This window comes from Dendrobates tinctorius, unplaced genomic scaffold (genome assembly GCF_039654945.1).
Source record: "Dendrobates tinctorius isolate UK_male_01 unplaced genomic scaffold, ASM3965494v1 ptg000094l, whole genome shotgun sequence".
Taxonomy (NCBI): Eukaryota; Metazoa; Chordata; class Amphibia; order Anura; family Dendrobatidae; genus Dendrobates; species Dendrobates tinctorius.
The window spans coordinates 9,721,166-9,746,854 of NW_027361762.1; the positions used below are offsets into that span (position 1 = coordinate 9,721,166).

General features: G+C 42.8%; 1 long non-coding RNA gene across 1 annotated transcript; it reads right to left on the minus strand.

Annotated features, from left to right (window-relative positions):
* Positions 1–649: 649 nt before the first annotated feature.
* Positions 650–24,703, minus strand: LOC141098726 (uncharacterized). The gene is made up of 3 exons (XR_012234333.1): positions 24,589–24,703; positions 2,083–2,176; positions 650–1,324 (listed from the first exon to the last, which is right to left on the minus strand). It is a non-coding gene; the product is annotated as an uncharacterized lncRNA (long non-coding RNA).
* Positions 24,704–25,689: the final 986 nt, after the last annotated feature.

Consider the following 25,689-nt stretch of genomic DNA (forward strand, 5'->3'; position numbering starts at 1 on the left):
ATCTCCACTCATTAACCCCCCCACGCATTAACCCCATCCCCACTCATTAACCCCATCGCCACACATTAACACCTCCCATCTTCTGTGGTTTCTTCAGCTCCACATTGGAGCACACTTACCACCAGTGCTGAGCGTTCACTCTGGGCGCCGGGGAGTGACGTCAGCAGCGTGATCACATGACATGTCACGCTGCTGACGTCGCTCTGGCCCGGCGCGGTCAGAGCTGCAATTGTACTGGCGTCTATACAGACGTCAGTACAATTGTTCCCTGGGAGCCGGCACGCGCACCTTCTCTGCGCCTGCTGTCAGCTTGACAGCTGACACAGAGAACCGCCGACTCTCAGGCCGGGGGGGCGGCAGAACGCAGCCGCCAGGGAGGACACTGCGGACCGCTGCATTCCGGCCCGGACTGCGCCCCCTGCCGGCTGCACCCGGGGGAACTGCCCCGGTTTCCCCCCCTAGATACACCCCTGGGTGAAGCTCCCAGTCACAGCCCTCTGACCTTCCTTGGGGTTTGGCACAGTGGTTCCACCACCCAGCCCATTACATGATGTTCCTGCATGGTCAGACACAGCCATTACACAGTACTTAGCAGGGGCACATTTATAAGATTATCTCAGCACAGGAACATTTTATTTAAGCACATCCAATTTGTGGAGTTTATTTTTATTCCAAGATATGTTGATTAAAATATACTTTTGTTTGTGGCACAACCCCTTTTAACTCTGTCCCTATGTTCTACATACAAGATTAATGAACAAGGATGGAATGTTGCTTACTTAGTTTTTGTGATGATTTAAATAAAACAGGGAAAAACAGGTAGTTTCTAAATACTCAAGAGAGAAATTTGATTATCCTTAAACCCCTTCTACATGGTGCACAGAAATGCGCAAACAATAAAGTGTGAATATTAAAGAGGATCCTTTGGTAATTCAGTACAGCTATTTATGTCAGTAAATAAAACACAGAGGAAATTGTCATCTTCCTGCCTCTATGATGTTACGGCAATAGATAAAGATGAGAGTTAACAATTAATTCACTACCTATGCTCAAGGAATAATGATATAAATTAGAGATATAAATGTAATAAAAAATTGGAATAACTACAGTATGCTTTAATCAATATGACAACAACGTAGTCCATCCTCAATACTGTTGCTTAAAGGGGCAGCCCACTGGCTCAGTAGTTAACAGTGTTGTTTTGCACCTCTGGGCTCCTGGGAACAAATCTCACATCTTCATGGAGCCTGTATGTTCTCCCCATGCTTGCGTGGGTTTCCTCCAACACCCCAAAGGCATACTGATAAGTAAATTAGATTTTGATCTGCAATGGGGACAGCAAAGATAATGTCTGTAAAGCGCTGTGGAATATGATAACACTGTCAGCCAAGCATAAAAATAAATAAGGGAATCTGTAACTAGGTTACTGAATCTATGAGCAGCAGAATATAGAGATAGAGACCCTGGTTCCAGTGAAATGTCACTTACTGGGCATCTTGGTATATTTGTTATAAAATCTCTGTTTTATCAGCAAGAGATCATCACTAGAGGAGTAATAAAATTGCTGCCAACCATTCCAAAACACCTGCCCTCAACACTGATTGGCAGCTTTCAGCCCATGCAGAGAGTACACTGAAAGCTGTCAATAATTGCTGGGGGCAGGGTTATACAGTGCTCAGCATTCAGAGAACTGATAGATCTGCAACAGATATAACAGAGATTTTGTCACACCAGCAGCAACCAGTAAAGTAAATGACACATAGTTGGATTCAGGGTCTCTGCATCTATTGTACTTAGATGGAGAAGCAAAATCCTGATGATAGATTGCCTTAAGGGTATGTGCCCATGATCAGGAACTGCAGGGGGTTTGACGTTGCGTATATATGCAGCGTCAAATCTGCAGCGATCAGCTGTGACAGCATAATGGATGGGATTTGTAGACACTGACATGCAGTGCATCTTTCCAGACCGCAGCATGTCAATTTCTCTTCTCTCACTAGTGTCTCCACAACAGAAATTACATCAACAGAATGTAGTGAATGCACTAAATCTGCGCGGTTCAGTGACCACATGTGAATTTACCTGCGTTCAATGGACGGCAGCGCTTCAGATGAAGCTTACATACACTGTTTCCAAAGCGCTGCAAGTTCCAAATTGTGGGCATCCGGCTTTAAACCTAGAAATTAATGCTAAAGTTAGATTGGAAATAAACTTGCTTGGAGAGTTTTTCCCTCTGGAGTCTGGAGGATTTTATTTATGTCTCCCGCAGAGAAGGCAGAGAGGGGAGGCGCTAGGTATCTTATAGGGAAATACAGGGCAATGAAAAGACGCTAGGGGATACAACTGATCTCCTGCAACAAGAGCAGGATAATAGGGAGGGTAGCCAGGCCACATGCCTCATAGCCAGCAAGATATGAACTGAGGTTTCCACCAAAACAGAGGCAGATTGAGGAGTAAGGCCAGGGTCACACTTGTGAGAAACTCACACAAGTCTCACGTCTAAATACCTGGCACTGCCGCCCGCACTGGGGAACAGAGCGTGCGGCTGCATGTATTTCTATGCAGCTGAGTGTCGGCGGCAGTGCCGGGTATTTAGACGTACAGTAGATGAAGAGAAAAGGTGGGGAATAGCCGCGCTAGAGCACAAGGAACCAACCGAAGATGCAAGCAAACCTTTATTCACACTCAAGCCAATGCGTTTTATGGCCACCTGGCCACTTCATCAGGGCAACAATGTTACAGTCAGTTCACAAGAAACCATTATATACATTACACAGATGACATCAGAATGATGTCAGATCCTGTGGGAACGCCCACATTAACCTAAAAACCCTAAAAATTATCATCCTGATGAAAAAATTATTATAAAACTATGAATAAAGACATTTATATAATATGAAATACTAAAACCAATATTTACCATATATAAAAATTATAAAATTGGGTAAATCGATGTGCAATTCAACAAAAATGATAGTAGCATAGAACCCATGCTTCAGCGGCTAAACGATAGAATTAGGAACATAATATCCAATTCTAGCTGCTTTCAGCTTCTGCAGTCATCATCTAAGGTTACTTTAAAGCTTCAGCACATGATTAAATCATCAAGATTAAAGAACATTGGGGGGTTTGAACTCATATTAGAGAGCCCACACTTGATTATACCGCTAACCTGCGGCTCCACCAGAACTTCATCTGATTTGACACCACCAAAAAATGATATCTGATAGAAAAAACTTTCATTATCAGTTGATCCGGCACAAGGAATAAGGGACCAGCAGTGAAGAAAGAGGGGAAAAAAAGGGGGAGAAGAAAGAAGAGAAAGGAAAGAAGAAAGGTAAAGAAACCACGGCAGGGATCAGTTCGAAGAGAGGACACCCACCTAGATATAAAAGGAGAACCAAAAGGAACAGGACTGAGCCAAGCAGGGGACCCCGAAACAGACACCAAGGTTCAAAGGCCAAAGGTCACACTAGGACCTATTATCCAGGGTGACCCACCCAGGGGGAACCAAGGAGGTAAAGGAAATAAATTGGGAAAAACCAAAATTAAAACAAATCAGAAATCTCATTTAGTCCTCCAGTATATATCGTGCCTAATTTATAGATCAAAGAAATTTCACGTTTAATCAAGGCTTGAACCCTGTTGGAAGTATCAATGGGAATATGATCAATAGGGGTAACCTGGAGAAGTGGGCAGCAACTAACAGAATGGTTTTTAACAGGGAGAAATGCAAAGTACTACATCTGGGCAATAAAAATGAAAAAAGCATATATAGAATGGGAGGAATAGGGCTAAGTGACAGCACATGTGAAAAAGACTTGGGTATACTAATAGATCACAGACTGAATATGAGTCAACAGTGTGATGCAGCAGCAAAAAAGGCAAATGCAATTCTAGGATGTATTAACAGAAGCATACAGTCTAGATCACGTGAAGTCATTATTTCCCTCTACTCTTTGGTCAGACCTCATCTGGAATATTGTGTCCAGTTTTGGGCACCACATTTTAAAAAAGACATCAACAAACTGGAGCAAGTTCAGAAAAGAGCGACCAGAATGGTGACCGGTCTGCAAACCCTGTCTTATGAGGAAAGGTTGCAGGATTTGGGAATGTTTAGTTTGCAAAAGAGAAGACTGAGAGGAGACTTAATAGCTGTCTACAAATATCTAAAGGGCTGTCACATTGTAGAAGAATCAACTTTATTCTCATTTGCACAAGGAAAGACTAGAAGCAATGGGATGAAACTGAATGGGAGGAGACACAGATTAGATATAGAAAAAACTTTTTGACAGTTAGAGTGATCAATGAGTGGAACAAGCTGCCACGAGAAGTGGTGAGTTCTCCTTCAATGGAAGTCTTCAAACAGAGGCTGGACAGACATCTGACTGGGATGATTTAGCGAATCCTGCTTTGAGCAGGGGGTTGGACCAGATGGCCCAGGAGGTCCCTTCCAACTCTACGATTCTATGATTCTATGATTCTATGAACCTTCAATTAGACTTGACCCCTATGCATAGTACTAACATGCCTTGATAACCCGTGTTTTGAAAAACCTATTTTAATGTTGCGCATGTGTGCATTAATCCTTTTGTGTAGGGGTTGGATAGGTCTGCCTATATACTGTTTACCGCATGTACACTCTTCAAGGTAGATTACAAAACTTGACTGGCACTCTAGCCTGTACTTGATGTTAAAAATTGTCCCTTTATCATTATGGGAAAAAAAGGTTTATGATTAATCCAGGCGCAACATAAACAGTTATTTTTTTTGCACCTATACGATCACACTGACATTGTCCTAGAGAAGGCATTAAATCCCTTTATAGCCGATTTCTTTTTCCTCAGTCTACTGGGAGCCAATATACTTTTTAAGGAAGGTGCTCTCTTGTATGTCACCAACAGGGTCAGGGGTGAACATTTCTTGCATGTGGGGTCATTTAGCAAGATCCCCCAGTGTTTCTGAATAATATCCTTAATCTCTTTATTTTGAGATGAGAAAGTGGTAATAAAGTTAACCTCTAGAATATTTTTGTCTTTTTTTTCTAATAACTTGGCCTGAGAGATATCCTTAGTTTCATTATAGGCTTTTCTAATCAGATTTCTTGGATATTTCTTTTCCAAAAGTCGTTCACGCAAAATGTCACTCTGATATTTGAAATCTTCCTCACGAGTACAATTTTTTCTGATACGTTTATACTGATTACTAGGTATGTTTTTTAGCCACTGAACATAATGGTTACTGTTAAAGTGTACGTAATTGTTAGCGTCTACTGTTTTAAAATAAGATTTTGTATTAATTTTAACCCCATCATGCCAGATGGTTAAATCAAGAAAATTGATTGTCCGTTTACTAGTGTTGAGCATTCCAATACCGCAAGTATCGAGTATTGGCCGATATTCGCTATATCGGAATTCCGATACTTAGTTCCAATACTTTTTTCATATCGAATACCGGAATCGGAAGTTCCCATAATGCTAGGAGCCTGCTCGATTTGATTCAGCCAATGGGGATCCTCAGAAGTGTGGGCACATCCTGTTAGGCATGTAGGCATGTTAACTACTGGCATGGCTGTGATTGGCTGCTGAAATGATGTCATGATGCACTATAAAAACCGCAGCAGCCGCCATTTCAGGTTCACTCTGCAGTGAATTCAGTTAGGGACAGGCTGCTGTTGAAGACTGTGAGGGACAGTTAGAAATAGCGATCATCAAACATATCTATTGCTCTACCCAGGCTACATAATCCACCACTATAGCATTTTTGTAGCCCAGCAGCGCTGTTTTAATAGCTGTCTGCAAGGGCTGTGTGAGTGCAGACCCACGCTGTGTAGTGTGTCCTGCAGGCACCTCTGCTTGTAGACTGCCCAGCGTGTGTCTCTGCCTCATACACATTTTTCTTTTATTGCTGCTTTTTTTTTCTCCTGTATAGTGTGCTTCCATACGTATCCATATACGTTGGTTGCAAACACTAAAGGAGTGGACAGCGGAGCCTTTCAGCTGCCTTTCAGTGCTATAGCCCATTTCTCCGCACTGTTTTTGGCTGATAGGTCTCTCTGTGTGTGAGTGCAACTCACGTTGCAGTGTGTTCTACAGCCACCGCTGGTTGTAGTCCGCTCAGTGTGCGTCACTGCCTCATATATAGTCCTTTTTTTGCAGCTAATTTGTCCAGATTTTTGCTCCTATATTAGTGTGCTTCCATCCGCATCCATTGTCATTGGTTGGTTGCAAACACTATATAGGATTAGATAGAGGAGCCTTTTTGCTGGCTTGTGCCCTTCAGGGCCAGCCAGACTAGTATCACCCTATTTTTTGGAGCCTCATCAATTGCATTGTAGGTTAGCTTCCTGCATTGTAATCGCTCCAAAAAGTTTGTGATACTATAGCTTTCAAACTTTGGTCACATCCTTTTATCTTTCCCCCCCCAAAAAAAAAGGAAATAAAGTTCACCAAACACTCCACTTTAGAGTTGTGTAGGCCTCATTAGATCATATTAAAGTGTAGTACACACACTCTTAGCCAAATTAGTGTTTCTTATACTAGTTAGCAGGTGTTCAGGAATAAGAACACTAAGCCCCCCTTTTTTACTTTTCTGCCTATCTTTATCAGTCTACCAAGATGAAGAAGGCAGGGAGTAAGGCACGTGGTCGTGGCCATGGAGTTTCAGCAGGGAGAGGACGGGGGGATTCAGCAGAGAGAGGACGTGGGGATTCGGTGTCTGCTGCGGCCACCTGTGACCCGGCATCCCCCACTTTTACCAGGCAACAGTCCTTCATGCGCAGCTTTGTAGGACCTCGCCGTACCCCACTGCTGCGTGACGAACAATTGAAGCCGCTATCGGATGGATGGCAGCTAACGCATCCACTTCAATGACTTCCGCATCCTCCCAGGGCCAGAGCACTGAAGAGCAACCATCTGTCTCTTCACCACCTGCCAAATTGCCCAGGCAGTCTGAGAGCCCTGGACAGGAGCCATCTCAATCTTTACTTCTGTTCTCAGAATCTGTTGGCTTAGAAAAAGGTGGCCAGCCAAGCAGCATTCTAGAGCGTGAAGAAGAGGGAGTATGCAGTGATGCGCAACTGCTTTGTCCCTCTGAATCTGAAGAGGCGGGTGGGCCAGTGCCTATTGTCAGCACACCTCAGTACTCATCTGATGATGATGAGACTCAGTTGCCAATTTCTGGTGCGTACGGTGCTGGCGAGACAACCCAGGACCAGCCGGTGCTTGAAGAGGGGAGTGGAGATGATGAGGTCCTTGATCCATCATGGCGTCAGCCACAGGAAGGTGGTGGGAGCAGCTCTGAGGAAGAGATTCCCCGAATGGCCAAAAGAGGAGGGAGAGGGCGGGGGCAGACTTGGTTGCCTGTAGCCTCCACTTTGGCACCCGTGAGGAGCAATCCTCTTCCAAAACAGAAAACGGGCGCTCCCAGGACTTGCAGTGCGTGGTCTTTTTTTGACACAGTTGCAGATGACATTTGCTTTGTCAAATGCAAGCTGTGTCATCAGAAAGTTAAACGAGGGAAAAATGTGAGCAACCTCAATACCACAAATATGTGGAAACATGTGCGTACCAAGCATGAGGTGGAGTTACACAGACACACTGAAGATGTAGGCCAACCTTCAGCAGCACCTACCACCTCTTCAGCTCGTGTTGGGGCCTCTTCCTCCAGCTCACACACAGCTGGTTCGGCTTCCTCACTGGAATGCCATGGAAGAACCTCTGCCACTGTTGTCCAGAGACCCAGTGAAATTCCACCCACTGAACCACGTTCTCAGTCATCAGCACACTCCCAGGCCACTCACCAGCAATCGGTAGCACAGCCCTCTGTCTCCACTCTGTTTTGAGTATTTCCTCCGGCCTACAACACCGCCTGTTTCTGCTCTCAAGTGCCGTCTGCACAATCAACACTTGTTCCTGTGTTACCTGGGTCCTGTAACATCTGCTCATCTCCAGAGGTGAGTCCGGCAATGTCTCCTGCTTTGTCAACATTCCCACTACTTGTAGTGGAAAAGTGGACAGAGCAGGAGACATTGCCTGACTCACCTCTAGGGAGAAGCTGCTGTTACAGAACCCCAGTAACACAGGAACAAGTGTGGGTTGTGCAGACGGCATTTCAGTGCAGCAACTGGCGTGGTTGGAAGCCAGAGGAAATACTCGAAACAGAGTGAAGACAGAGGCCTAATTGGAGTACGTTGACAGTTAGTAGTAGTCTAGAAATAATCGAAAACTGCCACCAAGTAGGCCTCAGCCTACTACCTGATTTTCCCTGGGCTCCAACACCACCAGTTGGTGCTCAGAAGTGCTGTCCACACAGACAAAACACTCTCTCATGTGTAAGTGGGGTTCGGTAATGTCAGCTGATCCCCTGCTGTGTGTATGGCAAAGTGTCCTGCTCCCTCCACAGTCAAACAACCTCAGATTTACACCTGGCTCCAAGTAGGCCTCGGCCTACTGCCTGATTTTCCCTGGGCTCCGACACCGCCAGTTGGTGTTCAGAAGTGCTGTCCGCACAGACAAAACACTCAATCATGTGAAAGTGGGGGTCAGTAACGTCAGCTGATCCCCTGCTGTGTGGAGTGCAAACTGCTGCTGCCTCCAAATTGTAACTACTTCAGATTTAAACATTCTCTGATTTGGCCTCTGTCTCCACTCTGTCTCTAGCATTTCCCTTGACCTCCAACACCGCCAGTTCCTGCTCACAGTTGCCGTCCACGCATTCCACACTTGTTCCTGTGTTCCTGGTGTTCTGTTACGTGAGCAGATCCCCCAATGTGTGTCCGGCACTGTCTCCTGCGCTGTCCACCTTCCCACTGCAAGCGGTGGGAATGTGGACAGAGCAGGAGACAGTGGCAGACACATCAGGGGATCTGCTGACATTGCAGAACCCCAGTAACACAGGAACGCGTGTGGATCGGGCAGACGGCTGCTGTACGCATAAACTGGCGGTGTTGGTGGTCACGTGAAATCCTGGAAACAGAGTGGAGAGAGATGCCTAATTGGAGCACGTTGACAGTCTGTTGTAGCCTACAAACAATCTAAAACTGCCACCAAGTAGGCCTCGGCCTACACCATGATTGTCCCTGGGCTCCAACAACGCCAGTTGGTGCTCGGAAGTGCTGTCCACACAGAAAAAAACACTCGTTCATGTGAAAGTGGGGTTCGGTAACGTCAGCTGATCCCCTGCTGTGTGGAGGGCAAACTGCTGCTGCTTCCAAATTGTAACTACTTCAGATTTAAACATTCTCTGATTTGGCCTCTGTCTCCACTCTGTCTCTAGTATTTCCCCTGACCTCCAACACCGCCAGTTCCTGCTCACAGTTGCCGTCCACGCATTCCACACTTGTTCCTGTGTTCCTGGTGTTCTGTTACATGAGCAGATCCCCCAATGTGTGTTCGACACTGTCTCCTGCGCTGTCCACCTTCCCACTGCAAGTGTTGGGTATGTGGACAGAACAGGAGACAGTGGCAGACACACATCAGGGGATCTGCTGACATTACAGAACCCCAGTAACACAGGAACACGTGTGGATTGGGCAGACGGCTGCTGTACGCATAAACTGGCGGTGTTGGTGGTCACGTGAAATCCTGGAAACAGAGTGGAGACAGATGCCTAATTGGAGCACGTTGACAGTCTGTTGTAGCCTACAAACAATCTAAAACTGCCACCAAGTAGGCCTCGGCCTACACCATAATTGTCCCTGGGCTCCAACTACGCCAGTTGGTGCTCGGAAGTGCTGTCCACACAGAAAAACACACTTGTTCATGTAAAAGTGGGTTTCGGTAACGTCTGCTGATCCCCTGCTGTGTGGAGGGGAAAGTGTCCTGCTCCCTCCAAAGTCAAAATACCTCCGATTTACACCTGGCTCCTAGTAGGCCTCGGCCTGCACCATGATTGTCCCTGGGCTCCAACAACGCCAGTTGGTGTCTTTGGCATGGGTACTCCCTGTTGCCCAGCCTGGTTCCAGCACGCCAGCTGTTTCCGGGTAATGTCAAGGTCACTATGCCACCAATCCGTTGTCCGGTCGTCTTGCGGCCGGGTTAGCCGACTCTACGGTGCCTGCAGTTTAGGTGACTCTTATGTGGGCTGCGGAAACTGGCACTGAAGGCTGAATCCGTAGTGCCAATGGGACATGGACCCCCTGTAGGACTGTGGGTTTCGGTAACTGCGGCCGGCTTGCGGCCTGGCTACTTTGCTTTGGATGGGTACCTTCTGCTACCCACCCGGGTTCCAGCACTGTCAGCTGGTTCTCGCCAGAGCCTTTGGCCTAGGTGCCTCCATCTCGGTATCCAAAGGTCCAGCACCGTCAGCTGGTCCTTGTTAGTGCTTTCTAGCACAGGTACCTCCTGCCTAGTAACCGTGGTCCAGCAACGTCAGCTGTTCCTCGGTAGTCCCATTGGCTCTTGTAGCTTTTGCTACTCATCTGGGTTCCAGCACCGTCAGCTGGTTCTCGGCAGTGTCTTTGGCACAGGTACTCCCTGTTGCCCAGCTTGGTTCCAGCACGCCAGCTGTTTCCGGGTAGTGTCAAGGTCACTATGCCACCAATCCGTTGTCCTGTCGTCTTGCGGCCGGGTTAGCCGACTCTACGGTGCCTGCAGTTTAGGTGACTCCTATGTGGGCTGCGGGAACTGGCACTGAAGGCTGGATCCGTAGTGCCAATGGGACATGGACCCCCTGTAGGACTGTGGGTTTCGGTAACTGCAGCCGGCTTGCGGCCTGGCTACTTTGCTTTGGATGGGTACCTTCTGCTACCCACCCGGGTTCCAGCACTGTCAGCTGGTTCTCGCCAGAGCCTTTGGCCTAGGTGCCTCCATCTCGGTATCCGAGGTCCAGCACCTTCAGCTGGTCCTTGGTAGTGCATTTTAGCACAGGTACCTTCTGCTTAGTAACCATGGTCCAGCACCATCAGTTGGTCCTCGGTAGTGCCATTGGCTCTTGTTCCTTCTGCTACCCATCCGGGTGCCAGCACTGTCAGCTGGTTCTCGCCAGAGCCTTTGGCCTAGGTGCCTCCATCTTGGTATCCGAGGTCCAGCACTGTCAGCTGGTCCTGGGTAGTGCTTTTTAGCACAGGTACCTTCTGCTTAGTAACCGTGGTCCAGCACCGTCAGTTGGTCCTCGGTAGTGCCATTGGCTCTTGTTCCTTCTGCTACCCATCCGGGTGCCAGCACTGTCAGCTGGTTCTCGCCAGAGCCTTTGGCCTAGGTGCCTCCATCTCGGTATCTGAAGTCCAGCACCGTCAGCTGGCGCTTGGTAGTGCTTTTTAGCACAGGTACCTTCTGCTTAGTAACCGTGGTCCTTCACCGTCAGTTGGTCCTCGGTAGTGCCATTGGCTCTTGTTCCTTCTGCTACCCATCCGGGTTCCAGCACTGTCTGCTGGTTCTCGCCAGAGCCTTTGGCCTAGGTGCCTCCATCTCGGGATCCGAGGTCCAGCAACATCAGCTGGTCCTTGGTAGTGGTTTCTAGCACAGGTATCTCCTGCATAGTAACTGGGGTCCAGCACCGTCAGCTGTTCCTCAGTAGTGCCATTGGCTATTGTTCCTTCTGCTGCCACTAGGGGTTCCATTACTGTCAGCTGGTTCTCGCCAGTTTCTCAGCCTTCTTGTACCTTCTGCTACATTTCCAAGATCAAGCTTTTTGAAATTGTCTTTGGTAATCCTTATTGATCTCCATGACGACGACCCTGATGACGACGACCCTGAAGACCACACCAAAGAAGACCAGAAATATGACCCTAAATAATAAGACCAAGAGGACAAAGAACATGAAGACAACCACCAAGATACAGAACAAAAGACAGAAGAACAAGAAGCAGAAGAAGCAAAAGCAGAAGAACAGAAAGCAGAAGAACATTAAGCATAAGACTAAAACTCAGCATAGAAGAAATCAAAATTATAAGCAGAAGAAGACTAAGCAGTAAATGGGGGTGAGTCCGTTCCTCCTCGTGGTGCCCCTGGAAAATGCCTGCTGCTGCAGGCCAAACTGAAGGCGGACAAATCCTGTTGTAAATCTTTTGTGACAGGCAGAACGTAAGGTGTAAACTTATAACTTTTATAGATAAGTACTACAGGAATGCCTGTCACCATAAGAAAATGAAGAAAAAGAAGAATAGGAAGAAGATGAAGAAATAGCATATGAAAATTAATAATAGCTGAATAAGAAGAATATGAAGAATGGAAAAAAAAATTAATGGGAAGAAGGTGAAGAAGATGAATAAGGTGAAGAAAAAGTTGATGAAAAAAATGCTACTGCTGCGGATCATGAAGGAGAAAGTGTGGGAGAAGTACAAAAGAAGGTGAAGAGCATGGAAGTTGTGAAACATACATATCTGACAAAATATAAAAAAGTTAACATAGTCAATATCTTTTTAACTCCGAACGTCTTGAAAAAAAAAATTGGAATTAATGCTATGCCATGTGATTTGAATAAACCACTATGCCTTTAATGTCTCCTCCACCTTCCACAATACATTCTACATGACTCTTATTTGTTTTCAATTACGTAGAATTAGCCAACAAGGAAATAAAGGGCTTTTTTAAATTCCGATACCGGAAGTCCCATTGACTTGAATGGGACTTCCGGTATCTGAATCGGCGATACCCGATATTTTTTTCGTATCGGGCGATACCATCCGATACGATATTTTTGGGTATCGAACGGTATCGCTCAACACTACTGTTTACTGATTTCTGGGATTAACTCAATACCAAAATTGTCATTGAAAATCGGCCTCAGGAACGACTGTAGGGTATTCTGCTCATTATCAAAGATAATTATAATGTCATCAATAAACCTTTTGTATAGGATAACATTCCCATAATAATCATTATTATATACATGCCAAATCTCAAATACTGCTATAAAAAGGTTGGCGTAAGTGGGAGCTACCCTGGACCCCATAGATGTACCTTTAATCTGATGGAAAATGGAATCTTCAAAGGAAAAATAGTTATTTTTTAATATAAAATTCATACCCTCTAGGAGAAATTTTTTTTGAGGGATTGGGATACGAGAATCACCCTCCAGATACAAGGCAAAACAGGACAAGCCAATCTCATGCTGGATGTTAGAGTATAACCCTGTCACATCCATGGATATGAATTGAAATGAGTTTTTCCATGGAATTCCATGAAATCAGTTTAATTAAATGTGTGGAGTCTTTAAGGTGACTTCTGAGATTAAAAACATTAGCAATCAATAAACGCCGAAAGATTAGAGGTGAGAGAATCGATCCCAGAAATAATCAGTCTACCAGGCAGGCTTTCCATCCTTTTTTTATGTATCTTTGGTAAATGATACATGAAAGCCATACCTGGTTTACTTTTGGTCAGATAATCCTTTTTCTGCTTGTTTAAAATACCCATATTGGACGCTGTTTTGATCATCTTATTGTACTCAGCAATGTCCTTTAAATACTCATGTTCATCACTTTTTCTGTGAGTTTCAGTATCTGGTAAAATCCTCTAGGCCTCTTTTAATATTTATCCGTCCTGTACACAGATACCCCCACCTTTATCGGCCGGTCTAAGGCTGTGTTCACACACAGCGTTTTTTTAGCGGTTTTTACCACGGTTTTCACTATAAAACCACTAAAAATAAGCTTCCCAGTCATTTCTATGCATTTTGCACTTTTTGTGCACATTGATGCGTTTTTTACCGCGAAAAAAACGCAGCATGTTATTTAATTTTGCGGATTTTTCCGCGGTTTTGGCTTCTTCCATGCGGTTTGAAACCGCTGCGGAAAAAATGCATCAAAAACGCATCAAAACCATGCAAAAAACGCCCAATAACTGCCGCGGAAAAATAGGTGCGGTTTCTGGGAAGGGATTCAGGTTTTTGAGCAGAAATTTTCTGCAACGTGTGCACTTAGCCTAATAATTATATCATCATTATTTTTAAGATTATTAAGGGCATTGGTTTCTTCCCTGGTTAGGTGACCTCTTTTGTCAAAGGATATTTTAGGGTTACTACCATCTTTTGTTAATAGATTTTTAAAGTCATTGAGCACCAGATATAAGTCTTAATATGGTGGCCCTGACTTTGGATGGGATAAAAAGTGGACTTTTCACGTAGATTAACAAGAGATTATCTCCAGGAAGTCTAAAAAACTTCAGCGTGATAGGGAGGACTATAGAAAAATAAAATCAAGAGGCGCAAATGTTGTCGATCCATCAGTTAATTCCAAACTAACAGATCCCCGTAAACCTTACGGTAATAAATACTATGAGAAAGAACTCCTTGATAACTCCAATTCGAAACTTAAAAATAGTTAACTCCAGTAGGAAACCTTCCTCAAATCACCCTAGAACCCCTATCCTGCCCAAACCTAGGAGCTTGCCTGTGACCACTGAATCTTTCCCCATAGCTAAAGGGAAGGTTGATGGAACCGACAGTTCTGTTAAGAGTAAACAGGAGAGTTATATTAAAAAGGGGGAGAAGGCAAAATCTTCCGATCTGGAGTTTTTGGAACTGATTGAGAAATCTGAGAAGGTAAAATTCTCCAATCAGGAGGATTTGTAACTTAATATGAATGAGGTAACTGAAACTCAGACAAATATAAATTATTTGCCGGTTGATAAAGCCTGTATTGATGCTCACTCTATGGAGGAGCATTTGATTATGGTTAAATGCCAATTGGAACAGATCAGGAAAGACAGGTCACTTGATCTGAACACAATTTGCCAGGGGACACCCCTTGACCAATTAATTTTTGAGGCAAATAGGATAAACTTGTGTGAGATAACTAACATCCTTCAGAAAGTTGTGGGAAGCAGGATGTGTTACAGTCCGCGCTGCCGAGATTCACAGATCACCTGGGATACAAGATGTTGTAGCAGTGTACTCCTTTATTTCCTCCTACGCGTTTCAGCGCCCTTCCTGGCACCTTCCTCAGGGATATCCCTGAGGAAGGTGCCAGGAAGGGCGCCGAAACGCGTAGGAGGAAATAAAGGAGTACACTGCTACAACATCTTGTATCCCAGGTGATCTGTGAATCTCGGCAGCGCGGACTGTAACACATCCTGCTTCCCACAACTTTCTGAAGGTTTTTCCACGTGCGAGTGGTTGGTGGAGGTCCTGCAGCAGCTGATTCTGTGATATACTCTCAAGCCAGTTGTGGGTTACCCAATTGGAATAGGTGAGTGGAACTGTATTATACCGCTCATACTTCAAGTGTCACTAGTGATAGGGCACTATTGCGCCTCTTGTTCCCCCCACCATTTTTTTAGTAACTAACATCCTTGACACTCCTGTAGAGGTGGTGGAGGAAACTAACTCCTCTTTTTCTCCGGTATGTGTAAGTCTCACCAAAACAAATAACTCAAATTCATCTGACACATCCAAAAAGGTTGGTTTGGGGGATATGATCCAAGAAAAAATCACTATTGACAACAGCAAATCCTCATCTCTGTCTGTTCCTTTTTTACCCCGAATCACAGAGGTGAATTTAAATATCCGGCAATTCCTCTCTCCAAAGCCTATAAAAAGAAAAAATGTGGAAGAGGAGGGAGAGGGGGCAAAAGGCGAGGGTCAAAAAATCAAGAACAGCAAAATAATGAGACCTCATTAAATTCAGCCCCTAACATAACAAACGAATCCCACAAAAATGTAATTCATAATATATTTAACATTTCCAGTTATAATTTATCAGAAACTGAAAAATCGATGCTACAAAAGGGCCTATCTTTCTGCCCTAGAAACAACAGTCAAGAAGTAGATCTTTTTATTGACCTCCAAAAATGTATTCGTAAACTCACACTAAAGAGACATTATGAATTGAATCCTATAAATACGATCTCCGGAACCAATGATTCAAATGTACATGTTAATGTGGCGCCCCTGAGGGTTCAGTCACCACAGAGGTACTGCACCTCCTCCTGAGGTGTGGTGCCCCACCATCCAGGTAAGGTGGAGACACCTGACCACACTCCAACACTTGCACCCCACACCACAAAGTAGTGTAGCAAAGCACCTTTGGCGGCTCCCTGCTTGGAGGGTAGCATAGCACCCCTTGGTGGCTCCCTGCATGGAAGACGAAACGTGCTGGAAGGTGGGTGGAGTTTAGTTCACATAAAAGAGCGGGAAGAGTTGAGTCAGTCATTCATTCAGTGAGTGAGGATGTAGAAGGACAGAGAGTGAGACAGAGAAGATCCCCGGGAGAGGGATGGAAGAAGGAAGTGCTGCAGCAGGCCACAGTGATCTGGGTCTGCTGGCACAGGAAAGAGACAGAGAAAGGAAACTTGATTCTCCATTGGGAAGAAGGATTAGCACAGAACGTAAGGAGAATAAGAGAACAAGGACTGGGATTAGAGGAGAACCCTTTTCAAGTTCTAAGCACAAGGCCAGGGTCCGGTCCCCGAGGTTGTATGGATACTAATGGTCCTGCAGCAGACACTGGAGGAATAGAAGTAGTGACCACTTTATTCCCACACAAGACTTGGGGGCACAACAGCAACATAAGAGAGAGCCAGGACTTAGTAGCAAGGAGTCCCCGAAGCAGGCTACAGCTGTCTGCCGTACAAGTAGAGTTCATAGGAACATCCGACAGGAGGAACTCCAATGTAACTCAGTACTAGGAGTACTTCATTCAAAGGCGCTATAAGAGGAGACGTTCAGAAAAGGCACATATGTTGGTGGAGTGTTGGAAAGGAGTACTTCATCTTGCGTGGAAGTTGGCTGAGCTCCTGACCCGGAGGACACGGCACGTATGCGGGCACCTGTATCTGCAACAGACTGTGAGTAAAGCTTTGGAACTACATGCCCTGGTGTACTCCACTTATTCCTGCGCCAACCTGCCCAACACTGTTACATCCCTTGCGCCTGACACTACACCATCTACGTGTCACTTCACCTACACTGCCCTGGGACTCCAGCTCTGCCTGTGGAGGGCTATAACATCACTGCTGCACTACACCATCTATCCCAGAGGATCTGTCTGCAGCGTCGGCTTACATCTTCATTACCGAACACCTCAGGTGGCGTCACGAATCACTTATATACTTTCATCACCGTAAGCACACTGCAACAACCCCTTCTACAATGGGCACTCAGGGTCACGGGCCGGGTCCCAGCTGCCGTGACATCTCCCATTGAAGCTCATCGGGCCCGGTACCGAGTACTCCACAGCTCTGGGAGGGCGACCCATTAATCTACGTGAAAAGTCCACTTTTTTTCCCATCCAAAGTCAGGACCACCATATTAAGACTTATACAGATCTGGTGCTCAATGACTTTAAAAATCTATTAACAAAAGGTGGTATTAACCCTAAAATATCCTTTGACAAAAGAGATCACCTAACCAGGGAAGAAAGCAATGCCCTTAATAATCTTAAAAATAATGATGATATAATTATTAGACCAGCCGATAAAGGTGGGGGTATCTGTGTACAGGACAGGGATAAATATTTAAAAGAGACCTAGAGGATTTTATCAGATATTGAAAATTACAGAAAAAGTGATGAACATGAGTATTTAAAGGACATTGCTGAGTACAATAAGATGATCAAAACAGCGTCCAATATGGGTATTTTAAACAAGCAGGAAAAGGATTATCTGACCAAAAGTAAACCAGGTATGGCTTCATGTATCATTTACCAAAGATACATAAAAGGATGGAAAGCCCGCCTGGTAGACCGATTATGTCTGGGATCGATTCTCTCACCTCTAATCTTTCAGCATATATAGATAAAATAATGATTGCTACTGTAATGTTTTTAATCTCAGAAGTCACCTTAAAGACTCCACACATTTAATTAAACTGATTAATGGAATTCCATGGAAAAACTCATTTCAATTCATATCCATGGGTGTAACGGGGTTATGCTCCAACATCCAGTATGAGATTGGCTTGTCCTGTTTTGCCTTGTATCTGGAGGGTGATTCTTGTATCCCAATCCCTCAAAAAAATTTTCTCCTAGAGGGTATGAATTTTATATTAAAAAATAATTATTTTTCCTTTGAAGATTCCATTTTCCATCAGATTAAAGGTACATCTATGGGGTCCAGGGTAGCTCCCACTTACGCCAACCTTTTTATGGCAGTATTTGAGATTTGGCATGTATATAATAATGATTATTATGGGAATGTTATCCTATACAAAATGTTTATTGATGACATTATAATTATATCTTTGATAATGAGCAGAACACCCTACAGTAATTCCTGAGGCTGATTCTCAATAACAATTGGGGTATTGAGTTAATCCCAGAAATCAGTAAGCAGACAATCAATTTTCTTGATTTAACCATCTGGCATGTTGGGGTTAAAATTAATACAAAATCTTATTTTAAAACAGTAGACGCTAACAATTAAGTACACTTTAACAGTAACCATTATGTTCAGTGGCTAAAAAACATACCTAGTAATCAGTATAAACGTATCAGAAAAAATTGTATTCGTGAGGAAGATTTCAAATATCAGAGTGACATTTTGCGTGAACGATTTTTGGAAAAGAAATATCCAAGAAATCTGATTAGAAAAGCCTATAATGAAACTAAGGATATCCCTCAGGCTGAGTTATTAGAAAAAAAAGACAAAAATATTCTAGAGGTTCCAGATAACTTTATTACCACTTTCTCATCTCAAAATAAAGAGATTAAGGATATTATTCAGAAACATTGGGGGATCTTGCTAAATGACCTCATATGCAAGAAATGTTTACCCCTGACCCCGTTGGTGACATACAAGAGAGCACCTTCCTTAAAAAGTATATTGGCGCCCAGTATACTGAGGAAAAATAAATCGGCTATAAAGAGATTTAATGCCTTCTCTAGGACAATGTCAGTGGGATCGTATAGGTGCAATAAAAAGAACTGTTTATGTTGCGCCTGGATTAATCATAAAGCGTCTACCTTTTTTTCCCATAATGATAAAGGGACAATTTTTAACATCAAGTACAGGCTAGAGTGCCAGTCAAGTTTTGTAATCTACCTTGTAGAGTGTACATGCGGTAAACAGTATATAGGTCGAACTAGCCAAACCCTGCACAAAAGGATTAATGCGCACAAGCACAACATTAAAATAGGTTTTTCAAAACACGGGTTATCAATGCATAGGGGTCATGTCCAATTGAAGGTTACCCCTACAGATCATATTCCCATTGATAGTCCCAAGAGGGTTCAAGCCTTGAATAAACGTGAAATTTTTTTGATCTATAAATTAGGCACGATATATCTTGGAGGACTAAATGAAATTTCTGATTTGTTTTAATTTTTGTTTTTTCCCAATTTATTTCCTTTACCGCCTTGGTTTTCCCTGGGTGGGTAACCCTGGATTATTATCCAGAGTTACCCACCCAGGGGGAGCCAAGGCGGTCCTAGTGTGACCTTTGGCCTATGAACCTTGGTGTCTGTTTCCGGGTCCCCTGCTTGGCTCAGTCCCGTTCCTTTTGGCTCTCCTTTTATATCTAGATGGGTGTCCTCTCTTCGAACTGATCCCTGCCGTGGTTTCTTTACCTTTCTTCTTTCCTTTCTCTTCTTTCTTCTCCCCTTTTTTTTCCCCTCTTTCTTTGCCGCTGGTCCCTTATTCCTTGTGCCGGATCAACTGATAATGAAAGTTTTTTCTATCAGATATCATTTTTTGGTGGTGTCAAATCAGATGAAGTCCTGGTGGAGCCACAGGTTAGCGGTGTCATCAGTGTATATTGGAGTGTGGGCTCTTTAATATGAGTTCAAACCCCCCAATGTTCTTTTATCTAGATGATTTAACCATGTGCTGAAGCTTTAAAGTAACCTTAGATGATGACTGCAGAAGCTGAAAGCAGCTAGAATTGGAAATTATGTTCTTAATTCTATCGTTTAGCAGCTGAAGCATGGGTTCTATGCTGATATCATTTTTGTTGAATTGCACATCGATTTACACAATCTTATATTTCTCATATATGGTAAATATTGGTTTTAGCATTTCAAATTATATAAATGTCTTTATTCATAGTTTTCTAATAATTTTTTCATCAGGATGATAATTTTTAGGGTTTTTAGTTTAATGTGGGCTTTCCCACAGGAACTGACATCATTCTGATGTCATCTGTGTAATGTATATAATGGTTTCTTGTGAACTGACTGTAACATTGTTGCCCTGATGAAGTGGCCAGGTGGCCATGAAACGCATTGGCTTGAGTGTGAATAAAGGTTTGCTTGCATCTTCGGTTGGTTCCTTGTGGTCTAGCGCGGATATACCCCGGCTTTTCTCTACATGTACTGTATGTATTTGCATCCCGGGATCTGCAGCAGCCAAAACGTCTCCAGGTGGTTGTGAGCCTTCACAACCACACCAGGTGAGTGGATTACCTTTGTTAAACACGCTGGTGTCCCTCATTTACCGCCTTAGTGCGCTCCCCCTCTCTCTAGTTTTTGCAGGGGTATTTAGACGTGAGACTCATGTGAGTTTCTCGCAAGTGTGACCCTGGCACAAAGTTAACCCCTTAGTGAAACAATTTTGATCTTAATGACCAAACCAAATTTTACAATTCTGACCACTGTCACTTTATGAAGTTATAGCTCTAGAATGCTTCAATGGATCCCACTGATTCTGAGAGCGTTTTTTTCTTGACATATTGTACTTCATGACAGTGGTAACATTTCTTTGCTATGACTTGCATTTATTTGAAAAGCAGACTCACCCCTGAGGTAGCCCCATTTTGAAAATTATACCCCTTTGGGAATTTATTCACAGGTGTAATGACAATTTTGACTCCGTGGATGTTTTCCAGAAACAAGCAGCAGTGTATGTTGCTGAAAATTGCAAACTGACATTGTAGCGACCAGTACATTGTGCCCAGCTCATGCTTCTGGAGACAAGCACCCATAAATTAGGCAGGCTCTCATCGCTACAGAAATGCCCAACATGTGGACACTAAATGTAGTTTAAGCACACTGTGGGCCTCAGAAACGAGAAAGGAATTTGGATTTGGGGCACAGAATTTGCTGAATTTTTGGGGGAGGGAATGAACCATTTTGCTTTTCCAGAGCCTGTGCTACCAGTAACATGGTATCCCCCTATATTTCCATCAACAGATGATGGACCTGAGAGAGGACTTTTTTGTGGATTGAGTTGAAGATTTTATTGGGAACATTTTACATAACATTTGGAATCACAGTTATCCGGCGCTCTATGCTGAGTTCTTACTTTGGGGTTTACATCTAAATCTCTGAGTGGCATGATCCAGATGAAACCCCTGAGGGATCCATTCACTGAGTGAGGCAGCCGAGTTACCTTTATTCAGCGATGTTCTTTTTTGCAGAGGTGTACAAAGCAGTGGCGGACTGCGTTTTTATGCACGCCTAAAAAGATGGACACGACTGAATCATAGTCCAGACAGTGTCCACAGTACCTCTATCTGCCTCATTATATGGTTTCCATTTGAATCACGTGTTTCTGATATTTACATGGAAACCCCGATGCAAGGACTCAGCATAGAGCGCAAGTTAACTGTGAACCAAGCCTTAATGCGTAGAATGAACAAATCAACAGCAGGTGAAGAATTGTTTTTTTTACATCATTCCTCATATAGTATAAGTGATTAGACGACTTTATTCTTCAGGTCGGTGCAATTACAACAACATCAGATGTATATCGCGATTTTCTGTTTTGCTGCGTTGACACACTAAAAGACTTTTTTTTTTGCAAAAAATAGTTTTTGCATCACCATATTTTGTGAGCTATAATTTTTCCATATTTTGGCCGATACAGTCATGTAACAACTTGGTTTTTGCGGGATGAGTTGACCTTTTTATTGGTGCTATTTTCGGACAGATGAAATTTGTGATTGCGTTCTAATCCGATTTTTGTGAGGCAGAATGAACAAAAACCAGCAATTCATGCTTTTTTTTCATGCCTTTCCACGTGTGGTAAAATTGATAAGTCAATTCTATTCTTTGGGTCAGTACGATTACAGCAATACCACATTTATATCTTTTTTTATGTTTTGTCACTTTTAAACAATAAAAACTATTTATAGAAAAAATAATTATTTTTGTATCGCTTTATTCTAAGAGCATTCTTATTTTTCCGCTTATGGCGGCTTTTTTGTTGTGCGAATAGATGACGGTTTGAGAGATCCCATTGTTATTTACATTCATCTTTTTGATTACATGACATTTTCTTCCACTTTTTGTTCGGTGTTATGACGATAAAGCATTGCTTTCTGCCTCATTTTTTATTTATTTTTGTTGTGGTGTTCACTAAAGGAGTTAACTAGTGGGACAGTTTTATAGCTCGGATTGTTCTGGGTGTGGCGATTCCAAGTGGGTGTACATTTCTTTTCATAAAAATATTTATTTATGGGTACAATATATATGTTTTTTAATTATTATTTTATGATTTTTGAAATATTTAAAAAAATGTTGTTCTTTTTTTTAAAACTTTTTTTACTATGTCCCCCTATGGGACTTTCACTTTTTGCAGCCTGATTGCATTGCTATGCTTTACAAACTTGCTAGATCATGGTCTGAGGGGACTCCTGTCCTTTGCTTGCCTGCTAATTACTGCTATCTATATCGATCGCAGTATTTAGGGGGTTAAATTGCGGGAGCGGTGACGGCACCGCTCCTGCATCGAGTGCCTGGTGTCAGCTGTCAGAATCAGCTGACACCCGACAATGATCACACAAGCACAGCCTCTGTGCTCGCAAAATCGTCATGACGTATCCAATATCGCCATGACGTCATGGTCGGCTGGAACTTCCACTTTTCACACTTTATTCAGCCATTGAGTTGATCAGGTATTGTTCAATTTCTCACCTTGGTCACATCACTAAATAAATTAAACTGTACTAATTTCAACTGTCATTCTCAGGTGAAAGGACCAAGAGGTTATCGTGTAAACTTTTGAAAATTAAAAAAAAATAATGTGTTTCACATACTGCTGTACCTGCTTTTTTCACTGAAAATGCAGCAAAATGTGATACATGTGTTTTAATGCGTTTTTGCTGATTTTTTAATGTACTCATTGCTTTCTATGGATGAAAAAATGGTGAAAAAATGCTAAAAGATGTGACCTGCTGCAGTTTGCAAATTTGCAGCAGTTTTCCAATTCAGTCAGGAAAAAAAACGATATGTGTGCATGAGATTTCTGAAATCTCATAGCTTTTGCTGATACTGTAAAATGCAGCTTAAAATTTGCATAAAAAAGCAGCAAAAAACATAGCAACAATGCAGCAGGTGAGCATAGCCTTAATCTAGAGAAATCCACATATTTCTTAATATGTAAATAAGCTGCAAAGATCTATTGGCTGGACAGAGATCATCCTGAAAATCTGCCTCCAGAGTTTATTTTGAGACATGTAATGTCTAACAGTCTGCTCTCCTGATCTACATGTATCACACTGATAACTTCCTCTTTCACTTAAAATTATCTCTGGAGGAAGATTATCAGAGAGATCAGTGTCCAGCCCATAGCCCTGGACAGTTCATTTACATATAAGAAAAATGTAGACTTCTCTGGAATAAGACATCAAATCTAAGATACCAAGGTATCATATTATTCAGCTTCATTTGACCTATATGCCCATGTAGATGGCTTAAGAGGGTTGATCCTACAGACAGATTTCCTTTAAGGCTGTTTGTGTCCTGATAATTAAAAGGCTACAGTACACTCATATACACAAAGTACAATTAATTTTCTAATTTTCTAACATGTATATGTTATTTGCGCTGACATGTATCCTAAGATTCAAGAGCTGGGCCTTAGTCAAAACACGACTTTTATAATTAATAGTAGCAAAAAGTAAGCATAGAAGGCTTTTAAAAAACATGCAAAACAGTGTGATTAAAAAACTTTAGGTAACATGGCCCTAGTGATTAGTAGAAAGCCTAAAAGGTCATATGAGGCCACATTTCTAAACAGACAATTTGACCTTATATAATGCGGCTATGTCCAATGGACTAGTGTCAGTGGTGTCCACTTTAAATGGAGTCCTTCTGAGGTGAAGAGAAATGATTACTGTAGCGTCTCTTCTGGGGCACTGTCCCGGACGGTGACAGGTGCCGCTCAGCGTCTGTATCCCGCGTTGCGCGTGAGTCGAGTATCCTCAATGATAGCCAGCAGGGTGCGGTAAACCTGCAGGACCTTACGTGATGTCACGGTCACGTGGTTGATTATATGACTAGCTACGGAGCGCGATCTGGACCAATAATCCGTCTATGCTTACTTTTTGCTACTATTAATTATAAAAGTCGTGTTTTGACTAAGGCCCAGCTCTTGACTCTTAGGATACATATCAGTGCAGATAACATATACATATTTAAATCCTGATTTATTTGGACAAGGGTGTGGTGTTGTCCTATTATTTGCAGCCAGTACCCTAATCACGCTAGCGCCCCTGGTTCTTTATATGTTTGCACAAGTAATTTTCTGTTTATCTGGTCCTTGTGTTGCCAATGAGACCAATAAACATACTTTTGCTCTAAACTTTAGCGAAGTGATGACATTTAGCTGTCCATTACAGTTTTTGCAAGAGTCATATTGATTTGCATGAACCTTCCCAGAACTGTTTGCATCTTATATTGTTCTAAGCTGCTTGGCATAAAGACACTTGTAGCATATTGCTCAGTAACTAGCGCATTGTAGACGGTAAGTGACCTCTCTTGATTCTCCTTACCTGAATTCATTGTTTGCTGCACAGTTTAAACACTTTTCCTTCTCTCCATGATAACCTTAGTGTTCTTGCCTTGTAAGCCGCCCACATGCAGCTGGAGGTAGTACTGGACAGAAACATTCTTATTTAAAATTGCTTTTTTTTTTTCTCGCTCATTCTTTTCATGTGAGGCTGCTGTTTTAGTTGCTTAGAAACTGCAATTTCAGGAGAAAGTATATCCAGTTGGGGGTAATGACATAGCTTCCTAGCGAATAACAGAGCAACTTCCATGAGAATGACATGCAATTTCTAGATGCCTCCTCTAGTTATAATTAGTTCAAGCAACGTTCCTTAGATTCAGACATTTAGCCTCCTTAGTGTAATGTCTTACATTCATTTTCTGCTTCTCTGTTTTCCAAAAAGGCATATCACATGCAGAATATACAAAACATTTTCATGTACCACCATCTTCTTTCTTAAAATAGATAATTTTTCACTATAAACAACTGTGAAAACATTATTGAACCCCTTAATAGCAATCTGTATATTTCCTTATGTCAGCCAGGTCTTGGTTATACAGTGACATGTAAAAGTTTCCTCCTTGAACATCTTACATACAGGAATCTATTATGGATCTGTTTTTTTATTATCTTTATGCATGTGAGTTGTTCACTTGAATTTCTTATTATAGTACTCCTTGTAGGGTTTTGTTACCAACATTCATTGCCCACATTAGGGTTATTGATGAACCATGCCATGATGTTAAGCTTTATCCTATTAGGACTCTCCTTTTATTTTTATAAGAGCAAATACTAGGTGCCAGTTTGTACTGCCATTGTTGGAAGTTTTATTCATTACTTTTTTGATTGTTTGATATTGAAGATTTGCTTGGTCCTACATTTGGATATGTACCTGATTTTCATACCATAAACTTAACATCTGTTTATATACTGTATATTTCCTAACAATTTGTTTTGTTACATCTCCCATGTGAGTGACAGTACATTATTGGGGATTTTGTGGTGTTCCCCTACTAGACACTCTGTTTCTACATTTTTAACTATGTATTTTTGTAACTTTTTTCTAATAAAGAGTTTATGGGTTTTAATGTAACAGATCTCTTCT